The sequence below is a fragment of the Palaemon carinicauda genome, chromosome 36, assembly GCF_036898095.1.
Source record: "Palaemon carinicauda isolate YSFRI2023 chromosome 36, ASM3689809v2, whole genome shotgun sequence".
NCBI classification, from domain to species: Eukaryota; Metazoa; Arthropoda; class Malacostraca; order Decapoda; family Palaemonidae; genus Palaemon; species Palaemon carinicauda.
In genome coordinates this window covers 12,323,005-12,335,504 of record NC_090760.1, presented here as the reverse complement: position 1 = coordinate 12,335,504, position 12,500 = coordinate 12,323,005, and the positions used below count along the sequence as shown (strand labels likewise).

General features: G+C 31.3%; 2 long non-coding RNA genes across 3 annotated transcripts in view; one reads left to right on the top strand and one right to left on the bottom strand.

The window, feature by feature from the left end:
* The window catches only part of LOC137628369 (uncharacterized), a 626,091-nt gene that overhangs the window by 268,779 nt on the left and 344,812 nt on the right, over positions 1-12,500 (top strand). Inside the window, exon 4 of one of the 2 annotated variants that reach the window (XR_011041353.1) lies at positions 10,315-10,558. The exons of the other annotated variant lie outside the window; for it this stretch is intronic. This is a non-coding gene — a long non-coding RNA (uncharacterized lncRNA). Of the gene's footprint in view, positions 1-10,314; positions 10,559-12,500 lie in introns of those variants that run through there. 2 annotated transcript variants of the gene reach the window in all.
* Positions 1-12,500, bottom strand: part of LOC137628370 (uncharacterized) — a 331,990-nt gene that overhangs the window by 196,795 nt on the left and 122,695 nt on the right. The gene's annotated exons all lie outside the window — the stretch shown is intronic.

Here is a 12,500-nt window from a genome sequence, read left to right as displayed (position 1 = left end):
TATATTTATTAGTCATTTGCTCAATGTTTTATTTCTTTATCTAGCCACATACTGTTTTTATTTCTTATTTGTATCCTATAATCACACTTCTCCCTTCATTCTTTTTATCTGGAGTGGCATCGCCATAGTTATTAGGTTACTAGTCTCTCTCTCCCTCTCTCACTCTCTCTTTTTTTCCCTTGCTACTTCTGACACCTTTTCACTGATGATAGGCCTGAATCAATTGATGGATGTTGCAAGTGGAAATTCTATGATGTACGATGAAGATTATATGATATAGTAGTACCAAAAGATGCATGAATTTAAGGTAATTAAAAGTTCTAGCTGGAAGAATATTTCTTAACATTTTGTATTTTATGGACGCATAACTGACCAATGACTCCAGTGATTTCCGATGCAAAACTTCACTAGATTCACCCAACCTTCCGTGACTATTGCTCTCTCAGGGTGATCCCAATACCTTCTATTGTTTTTATCAATGTAGGTTTTGGCTTTCCCCTTTCAAATCATTATGATCTTAATATTAATTATCAGGTATTTTGCAATAGGCTTTATTTATTAAAATACTAGATATTTCTTTTATAATATCAAAATTTCTTGCTGTAGACAAATTAAAGTATATAATGTAAGTCCGTCTAATTATTATAATTTTCTAAGCATATCCATAGCCTGATTTGCATTCAGCCTTTTAGCAAATTCTCTTTTGAGGGATCCAACATATATGACAACAGAGCTAAGTTACGTAAATGTATTAACACATTGATACTTCTATTCCTGTGTTATAACTGCCACTAAAATATGTTATGTTCTTATAAATCCTTGATTTAGTAACATTGACTTAATGGTTGCTTCAGTGTCTTAGCTATATTTCCAAACCTTATGCACTTACAATCATCAGTGCTACATCATCTCTCAAATCAAGGTCTGCCATGTACCCAGCATCAGACTTTTCAATTGCCTTTAAATTATCTTGCTTGTAGCCGAATTCATAAGTACCGTAATATGAAAAGATTAATTTCGAATCATTAACCAATGTAGACATACAATTTAGGAGATAGTTAGGAGATAGTTTACCATCGACAATTATTGTTATTAATTATTATTATTATTATTATTATAATTATCATCATCATCATCGTCATTATTATTAGTACCAGCTAAGCTACAACCCTAGTTGAAAACAGTGTGCTATAAGCCCAGGCGCTCCAACAGGGAAAAAATAGCCCAGTGAGGAAAGGAAATAAATAAACTACAAGAGAAGTATTGAACAATTAAACTAAAATATTTTAAGAATAGTCGCAACATTAAACAGATATTTCATATATAAACTATAAAAAGAGACATATCAGTGTGTTCAATATAAAAACAATTGCTGCAAGGTTACCCCGTTCAAGAGTAATGTTGGAAAGGAGTCAGATTAGTAGTTTAAGAGAATATATTAAAGAGCAAATTGGGATAATGGTGAGATTTTGTATTCTGAAGGTCAGTTATAAACATATTGTCAAGCATATGAGAAAGAATTAGAAATAATAAGGGACATTCAATAACTGGATATAGCCAAAGATGAGGACCATTTTGAGGAGTGCATGATATATTGTAATTCATTTCTGAACTTTGTATACTGTAGTAACATTTGTTGAATATGAGTGATAAGTTATCTGAAGAATGTTAGTTATGTGGCAGGTTTCGTAATGGAAAGTTAGCTTTGCTAAGATTTGAAAAAGAATTATGTTAACTAGTTGATAATGCATGGTTAACTAGCTTGTTTCATCATATAAGATATTTTATCATATACAGGTAGATGCTTGAAATTTATGGAAGGAAGTTTTGTTTTTGTAGTAGAGAGAAGGATTCAAAATTACTTTAAAAAATATGAATAATGAATAAGATAAGAAAAACTGACATGGTCTAAGTGAATTATTTTTATGCACTTAGAAAAAAATAGATATTAAATTCCATTCATTCGAGTATGTTTGCAATTATGACACCCAGGTGCTTCATGTCTTCCTGTTTTTTGGAATGCTGAAGGTTTAGGCATGTGTAAATAAGGTAAAGGTGGGTGAATGATAACCTGTATACGAGAGATGAATTATGTGGAAATATTTGAGAAAGTAGACTGCAGACAGTAGACAGTAACTTTCGTCAACGTTAAAGTGTTAGAAATACAGTAATACTGATTAGGATGACGGTGTGGAAGTATTTTCAACTTTTTTTTTTCTTATTCATAAGTAAACGTTAAAGGGATCGTGAAATAATTACAAATAAGTTAGTGTAGATGCCGGAATAATTTGTGCGTAATATTCATTTACAATTTTGTTCAAAATTTCAAAAATTATATCTCGAGGACTCCTATATATATTGATTGAAGCAATGTATTTCTTGAAAAAGGTACTGTAAGATTACTAGTTACAATATATGTAATGAACTTTAGTTTTTGTTAAACTTTTCTCTTGTTACTAAAGAGTTAACCTTGCATTAGAAATAATGCTTAAAATCTACTAAATGGGCTTGATGGAAGATAGGCCATACTCTTACATTTCGTTGAGTATTATAATTCAAGTGTCACATTCATATTCAGTACAGGGAAGCTATTTAAAAGATACTCTGATTCTCTACAAAAATAATAACTGAAAAGTACACTGCCTCTATATTTAGTAAATATAAGGACTGCACAGTTTATATCGTTTTGTTACTTAGCCTACTTTAAACACTTTCTTATATCTAAATCTACTTTCCTCTTGTTTCACTGAACGATTATTTTAGTATCTACGGGAATCGAGATAACTTTTTGTATGCATCCTGCTGTTCATTCTTGGCTTCCATTATCTGAAATTAAGGGTATTTGTAAGGTGGTTTGCAAGAAGATATGAATTCTTTAAGGTGTATTAGGTACAGAATAGTAAGATAATGACGGTGGATACCAGAGGGATAATTCTGATTATGAATTAGGCGATAAGCCTTTCTGACTGGAACGTAAAGCTAAGTAAAAGAAGTAAAATTTGAAAGCATAAGGTTTTAATCAGAAAGGGAATGTCAACCTTGAAACGTTATTCAAGGGGGAATGTCTCTTTACTTATATTATTATGCGATTATTGAATAGGAGGAGGAATCTGGTTGCTCAAAACATACAGCAAGATTGGGAATAGTAGCCATAAGGACCCTTTCGTTTAATAAATGACTGATTTAAGAAGGGAAGGAAAGGGATATCAGCACTGCTCCAAGTTGTAATTATTAGATAAATCTCCCTTGGGGGTAGCAGCCATCAGTGCCTCTCCCGTGGTGTAGTCTAGACATTATTCAAGGGACTTTGCAACATTTCTTTGGCCCATAGTTACACTTTCTTAATTCTCTTCTCGCTTCCTTTCCTTCATCTTACTTTCCAGCCTCTATTCTAGAGAGCAACTGTGGGATTTTGTCCTAGTTGTTCTTGGGTGCTATATTGTCCAAGCTTCATTTAATACAGTCAAGTTAATCAGAGAAACACAAGTAGTACCCAATACTGACATGTACTAAAATCCCGACTCATATACTTATTTAAATGCCGAAGACTGAATGATATTTAGGTTTGAATGGCATAAACCCATAAGCCTTTACATGTAATTTTACAGTTCATGATTACACGAAGAAAATCTTGAAGCAATTTGGACACTACTATCTGGGAGGTTCAAGAATTTTAATTTAATTAGCTTCAAGCAAAATGTCGACATTGAAAGGGGAAAATGAGCGGGTATAAGTTTTTTTTAATTTCTTTTAAACAAAACTGCATAACGTTAATAAAGTATAAAATTAACATAATAGTATGCACTGTCAATTTTCGAAGATAAAGAGTTGAAGGAGAGTGAGTGGCTTAAAAGAAAGAAAATTGATTTTGATTATTAGAATACCCTATATATTTTTTTTTACCATAAATGGAGACTGATATTTCGTCGTTGGTAAAAGTTGATGTGTTTTGACATAAAGCTAGAAAAGAAGAGAAAATAATGAGCTGACCTGCAATAGGTTCTCCAAAGTGTAGAAACTGCGTATAAACATACATGCATACATACAAATTTATATGTATATATATATAGCCATGGTCATCAAAGTTGTACTAGTCAGAGCCATACATACTAGGTTGGTTTACTGTGAACGATTCGACGAAAATCTCCTACCATTACCAATCCGCACTAGCCAGTGTGGTGATGAAAACTAGCCAAACCCCAGGGATGAATTGATAATACTGTGACCTATATCTTGCAGTAGACTAGAAACAGTTGCTTTTGTTATTGTGTGCATATATATATATATATATATATATATATATATATATATATATATATATATATATATATATATATATGTTTGTGTGTGTGTGTGTGTAAGTGTGTGTGTGTGTGTTTGTGTGTGTACTGCATACATGCATATATTCAGTACATTAAGCTGTGGTTGGTATGTCGTCAATTTTATCCTACAGTTTGTCTTTACTGTATGAGTTGTATGAGTCGCTGTGTATAGCCTATAGCCGTGTACATATTTTTTTTTGTTTTACTTATTGTAAATTTTGTTTTCAATTACGAGAACTTCTTTATTGCTTTTAATTCTTATTCTGTCTGGAGATATTAAGAAAAACCTGGGTCAATCCTGGACTTCACCAGTTTCGTCTGATATACTGCAATATTCCTGGATTACAAGGCAACATTAGAGTCAGTATGATATCCATTGAGTTTAGAAATATTGGTTTCTCAAATGAGGGACTTGGAGGAGCTGCTTGATTAGTGGTTCTTCTATCGGAATCCAGACTTGGATGATTCTGTATTCGATGGTCTTCTGACCACTATGGCTAAGATGCAAGATGATAAAAAGCCCTCATTTAGGCTTGTTGGTGATTTCAACGTTCACTATAGGGAGTGGCTAAATTCTGTTTCACCTAATGGTTCCCTTGGCTCAAGAGCTTCGTATTCCTCTATATCAAGCTGTGTGCAAATCAAGTGAAGGTCCTCTCAGGCCCAGTAACTGCTTGGACGTAGTATAAATTGACTTCCCTGGTGTTACAACAAGTAAAGTTATTTCTAGAATTGGGACGTCTGATCATACCTTAGTTTCTATCCCTCATGTGTCATTCTCTTGTAAGATATATTTAAAACCTCAAGCACATTGGAATGGCTTTTTGAGTGATATATTGCATTTGAATGGGTCATAATTGTATAAAAGTATTGAGCCTGTTGTTTTCTTGAATGAGAATCTGGTCAACACACTTATTAATATTATTTATTATCATTATTAAAAGCTTAGCTATAACCCTAGTTGGAAAAGCAAGATATTATCAAGCCCAAGGGCTCCAACAGGGAAAAATAGCCCAGTGAGGAGAGGAAACAAGGAAATAAAGTACAAGAGGAGTAATGAACAATTAAAATAAAAAGTTTTAAGATCAAGCAAGAAAACTCTAATCCAAGACAGTGGAACACCATGGTACAGATTTTATGGCACTACCCAAGCCTAGAGAACAATGGATTGTTTTTTTTATTGTCCTTCTAAAAGTGGCCTGTCATAGCTAAAGAGTCTCTTCTATCCATAGCAAGAGGAACGTAGCCACTGAATAATTACATTGCTGTAGTTAACCCCTTGAGAAAAAAATTGTTTGGTAATCCTTCATTCCCGATTTCCTGAGGTTAAACTAACTAGCTTAGGTTTTCGGTCCTATGAAATTAAAACACACTAGAGAGACCTTGATGCTTATGTAGGTGGAGACCAAAATGATATGGGTTGAGCTCAGGAACATAAATGGTGGGCTTCCCTTAAGTCGTCAATATTTGGTGTAGACTTAACAATTCCTCCTTTACTAATATTAGACGGCCCTGTCACTCACAGTCCAAAGGCTAGGGGAATCTATTTGGCTGATGGGTTTAGCAGAGTAATGAGGAACGCGATCTTCCTTCATTCCTGATTTCCTGAGGCTAAACTAACTAGCTTAGGTTTTCGGTCCTATGAAATTAAAACAAACTAGAGAGACCTTGATGCTTATGTAGGTGGAGACCCAAATGTTATTTTTTATTAATCTTTACTGCAAGTAAGCAAGATGTTCTTTTTGTACTTGTTGGAGAATTGGTAATGTTACTTCATTAGGTAAATGTGTTTGAGGTTACTTTACACTTCTCAATTTCCATACCGCGTATATCAAACGTTTTTGAACGTTTTTTTCGCTAAACGTCTAATGGGTATGCTGAAGGTAATACTCTGTTCCTTAGTTTGCAGTTTGGCTTTCCCAAAGTCCTTGGAGTATGTGATGTCCTTATTATTTCCAATGTTGTACAGAAATCGTTCAATTGTGGTCAGGAAGATCGTATGATTAGCCTTGATTTTAGTGCTACGTTTGACCGTGTTAATCATAGGACCCTTTTTTTTCAAACTCAAACAGATGGGGTAGGGGCATCTTTCCTTAGGATCATAATCAAACTTTTAAGTAATAGATTGTAAAATATGGGCACCATGGGAATTATAGTAATGTTATATCTGGTATTCTCAGGGGAATGTTGTCGACCCATTATTTTTTTGTATATGTATATATATAAATATATATATATATATATATATATATATATATATATATATATATAAATTATATATATATATATATATATATATATATATATATATATATATGTATATATATATATATATATATATACAAATATATACTGTATATATATATTTATATATAAAAACAAATATATGTATATATATATATATATATATATATATATATATATATATATATATATATATATATATATATATATATACCAATAATGTGTTACAGTCTAGAAACAAGCTCTCTGCATATGCAGATGATGCAACTCTCTTTGCATGAATTGCGTCTCTTGAATGTAGACCTAAGTAGCTAAAACTCTTGATAAAGGTCTAGCTAAAGTACAGTTAGTGCATGGTGCAAATTATGGGGCATGAAGTTGAACCTTAACAAAATCAAAAGTATGATTGCAAGTAGGTCGCAGATCTTTGCATTGATAGTATTTCTTTAACTATATACAACTATAAAATATCAGGTGTGATTCTTGATTTCAAATGTTCTTTTGAGAAACACATTCGATATTTTTCGTCTTCAATTTCACAAAGAATAAGCTTATTGAGATTTATTTTTCGGTGGTCGGTATTCTGAAGAGATGTTTTAATTCTTCCATTCTATCTTGTTTCGAGTATTGTTCCCCTGCCTGGTCTTTAGCTACTAAATCTCATCTTAATTTGCTGTACAAGAACTTTCGGTCTATTAGATTTCTTATCCCTGGTCTATATACTAATCTCCTTCACCGTCGTTCAGTTAGTTCGTTATGCATGTTACATAGAATTTTCCATGATTCTGACCTTTCTTTGCTTTCAGATCTTCCTTGACTATACCATCCTGTACCTAGCGCTAGTTATACAACTAATTCTAACTGGTATGCCTTCTCCATCATAAGGTTCAGCACTAGACAGTATTCTAGATTTTTAGTTCAACTGTGACTAGTTGAGTCGATATAACTTCAGAACTTTAAACTTAAAGTTAATGGTTTATGTTAAACAGGCTGACACAAGTTTATCTTCATAGTTTTTATATGCCAGATCTATTTTAATGTTCTTACTGATCTGAGAATATTTATTTTATATTTTTCATCCATTACTTCTCATATATACTGTAGATTAATCATTTTATTTCCTTAACTCACTGAGGCACTTACCCATTGAAACCCTAGAGCTTGTAGCATCCTTCTTTTCTAACTATGGTTGTAGCATAGTAATAATAATAATAATCAAAATAGAATACCCAAAGGATCGACAATTCGTATGTAGCAAGAATGACGTATTTCTTATCCCACTATCTGCTGTAATACAGACTATATTCTCCACTCCGGTAAGAAAGAAAATATATATTACTTAATTTTTTACTTCTGCCCATTGATTTGATTTTAGATTTTGTAACGTAAATGCTTTTATCCCGTTTATATAGGATAATTCTTGCAGTTCAACATGAATTAAATATAGTTTCATAAGACCACAACTGAAGGAGTTATACATAACATATGAGATACTACCTATACTGGTTTGCTACTTTCCCAGTTTAAACGAAAACTTTGTCCTTTGGAAAATAATTTCACATAAAGTAGGATATTTCTAATACTCTGGTATAGGATTTGTTGTTCATCTATTGTTTTCTTCTGTGGTTCTTTTACTTATGTATTATTTTGAAGCTTATCCGTATTGAATTAAAACCTTAACTTTAGAGAAAATTTCAAAAGTTAAGTATCCAAAAACAGGAAAATTATTTCACACCAAATATATTATAGATCTCTAAATTAATATACCATTTATAGATTTTACACTGCTTTCTATAGTCGTTTAGTTCTTTTCACATCATTTAATAAGTTGCAAAGAAATTGTAGCAGGTTTGATACGCCAACAAAGTTTTTTTTTGTCTTGTTTGTAATTTTTTTTTGAGTTAATATCAGAATTTTCTAAATATATCCCCTTCGATACATTTTGGAAATAATGATACTCAATCCTTCGCCAATTATCTCTCTCTCTCTCTCTCTCTCTCTCTCTCTCTCTCTCTCTCTCTCTCTCTCTCTCTCCATGGTTATGGTATTGCAAAAATAATAAAAAAAATACGGAGGGTATCTCTCTCTCTCTCTCTCTCTCTCTCTCTCTCTCTCTCTCTCTCTCCTCTCTCTCTCTCTTTCTCTCTCTCTTTCTCTCTCTCTCTCCCCTATCTCTCTCTCTCTCTCTCGCTCTCTCTCTCTCTCTCTCTTTTCATGATTATGGTATTGAAAAAAATATAAAAAAAAAATACGGAGGGTATGATCTCTCTCTCTTTCTCTCTCTCTCTCTCTCTCTCTCTCTCTCTCTCTCTCTCTCTCTCTCTCTCTCTCTCTCTCTCTCTCTCTCTCTCTTTTATTTTCATGGTTATAATATTGCAAAAATATATACTAAAAAAAAAACATGTAGAGTCTGATATAGCGCTCTCTCTCTCTCTCTCTCTCTCTCTCTCTCTCTCCTCTCTCTCTCTCTCCTCTCTCTCTCTCTCTCTCTCTCTCTCGTTTATTTTCATGGTTATGATATTGCAAGAAAAAAAAAAAAAGAATACGAAGAGCATGATATAGTTTTGACTGTCTTCAATATCTAATTAGTTTTACCATTTTGTATTCTCTGAGTATTTGATGTTATTGTTTTTTTTATTTCACAATGTCTTAGTTTGTGAATTTACGTTTATTTTATGAATGATACTTTTTTTTCCTTCGTGCGTTCATTAGATAAGATTGGGTCTTATGAAATTAGAAGATATTGTTGTGATACTGGTGATTTAATGGTAGGTGCTGGGTTGAGATTGTACGTGTCATGTTTTGAATAATAAATATAGAAAATACTATAACTTATGTTGTTATATATCTATATATCTTAAGTTGTGTTTTTAACCATATTTCCTGTTATATAGGTTACCCATATATCTTTAATTTTATTTTATGTTTAGTTTTGTTTCAACCATATTTGAAAAGAAAAATATTCATATGGTATATGAATTTTTGCGTATGATATTCATACAAATGCCAAGGATTTATAGCGTATATGGATTCTTGCGTATGATATTAATCATTCAAACCTTGGCAGATTATGTACTTATGCGTATTTGCACGTATCAGGGAATTTTTATGCTAAAATATTTGTTTGTGTCATGAATAATCAAAGTTTTCTGAATTTCCATGCGTAAATATCCTCTAACACTCGAAGTATTGTTTATAACAAGATTTTATGAACATAATTTCAAAGTATTTTTTTTAATGATACTTTAAGACTTCTTTTGATTTGATTTATGATTTTTTTTACCAGGTAGCTTTGGATTTTCCACAAACTGGATTTTTCCCAAAGTGGTGTTTCTGAATACGTATTAAATAAGAAATTTCAACGTTTAATGCATTTGTTACTTTTTAAAGTCATTCCTCAGAAACAATTTCTACCACATAAGGTATTTGATACATTTTTGTAAGGATTCAATACATCGTTTCTCAAAGTCTTCCTAATCCTCAGTGCTGTCGTTGCATTTTACATTGCTGCCTCTTGTTCTTTGGTATCATCATCGATGATGGATGGGTTCTAACAGAGAAGGCCACCCATTCCTTGGTCTCCGGTTTATTCACGCTCTGTTATGGAATCTCAAGGTTTTAACAACGCTCCGTCTGAACATCTCTAATTTAAAAGTTAAGCGTCCATAGAAGTTAAGTCTTGAATAACTGGATTTTATATCCGGAAGATCTAATTAATCTCTGTTTACTGGACTTTCTTTTCCTTCAGGTAGAAATCAGTATGAAGTGCCACAGTCCACAAGAATCGTCATCCCGAATAATGAACAAATCAAAACGAGTCTACTGATGGAGCCCTTCCCGACCAGCCGAGTTTTTCAGATATCGACCGGCGATTTCAAAGGCAATTTGCTAAAGAAAAGTAATTTCACCTTTAAAATAAGACCATAGATATTTTAGAATATCGAATTGATAATCACATTTGTGTGTATTTTTGTTTCCTGATTAATACTTGAAGAAGCTTTCCCTCTTAAAATAGCAGGGTTAGTCATTCATTCATTATTAAAATTACCCAGTGTAATATTATGGCACATGTATTACTAACCTAAAGAAATATTTATATGAACCAGAATGAAATATAAGATTAAGCATATATAGTATATATATGTGTATATATATGTATATTAAATATATATATATATATATATATATATATATATATAAAGATATATATATGTATATTAAATATATATAAAGATATATGATATTAAATATATATAAAGATATATATATATATTATATATAAATATATATATATATATATATATATATATATATATATATATATATTTATATATATATAAATATATATATATATATAAATATATATATTATATATACATGTATATATATATAAATATATATATTATATATACATGTATATATATCTATATATGTTAATTAATATATGTATATATACATATATACAGTAGTTTATATATACACACACACACACACATATATATAATATATATATATATATATATATATATATATATATATATATATATATATATATATGTGTGTGTGTGTGTGTGTGTGTGTGTGTGTGTGTCTGAAAAAGGTTTCACCAGTATAAAGAACATGTACAATATAAAAGAGCAATATTAGATATAAGTGACAAATAAAATCAACAAAATGCATAATGGCTTGAATTTCTTAGGCCCATCAAGAAGAAAGAGTCCAGTGAACAATTTCAGTGCAGTAACCCCTTGGGTGAAGAAGAATTGTTTGGTAATCTCAGTGTTGTCAGGTGTATGAGAACAGAGGAGAATATGTACAGAATACGCCAGACTATTCGGTGTGTGTATGTGGTGGTGGGTTGGGGGGGGGGGGGGGCAAAGGGAAAAATAGACCGTAACCAGAGAGAAGTATACAATATAATACTGTCTGGCCAGTCAAAGGACCCCAGCACTCTCTAGCAGTTGTATCTCAACGGGTGTCTGTACAGAAGTACAGCATGTACAGATTTTTTTTTCTCTCTTCTCTCTTTCTTACATTCAATATGATTATATATCATCATCATCAGCCGTTACAAGTTCACTGCAGAACATAGACCTCAGACATACCCTTCCCCTTCCACTCTGTTCTGTTTATGGTCTTTCTATGCCATTTTCTACCAGGAAATTTTCTTAGTTCGTCAAACCATCTTCTTATTTTGCAATCCTTAGGAACCTGTTTCTGGTATTCTCAACGTCAATCTGTTATCTGTATATGTAATATACATTTGCATAGTTTGTATATATTTAATGTATACCGGTATATATATGTATATGTATATATATACATATATATACATTATATATATATATATATAATATATATATATATATATATATATATATATATATATATATATGTGTGTGTGCACGCGTGTGTATGTGTCTGTGTAAAAAACTCCACAAGAAACATTAGCATAAAATACCAGATACCTAGTGTTTTTTTGTGTATTACGTACATTTTTTCTGGGTACAAAGTAAATGGAAAAGGAAAATAATAAAATAACTAACAAAACTCAAATCAAAGCCACAAGCAAGCAAAACATCCGCATTGCGTGTAGCTTGTAATCTTTTAGAATAAATAGTTGTCATATACAAAAAAAAAAAAAAAAAATTCTTATATAAAAAGTACTAGGTGAAAACATTCAAGGTAAATGTAGTTTTTAAGACTTCAGCAACAGTTAACTAATATTATAAATAATTTGCCAAATAAAAAAAGTTACGAATATCATTGTAAATTATTTCCAAAATCAAAAAACAGTTAAGAATATCATTATAAATAATTCCCAAAATAAAAAATCAGTTACAGATATAAGTAATTCCCAAATAAAAAAGTTAAGAATATCATTGTAAATTTTTTCCAAAATGAAAAACAGTTAAGAATATCATTATAAATAAT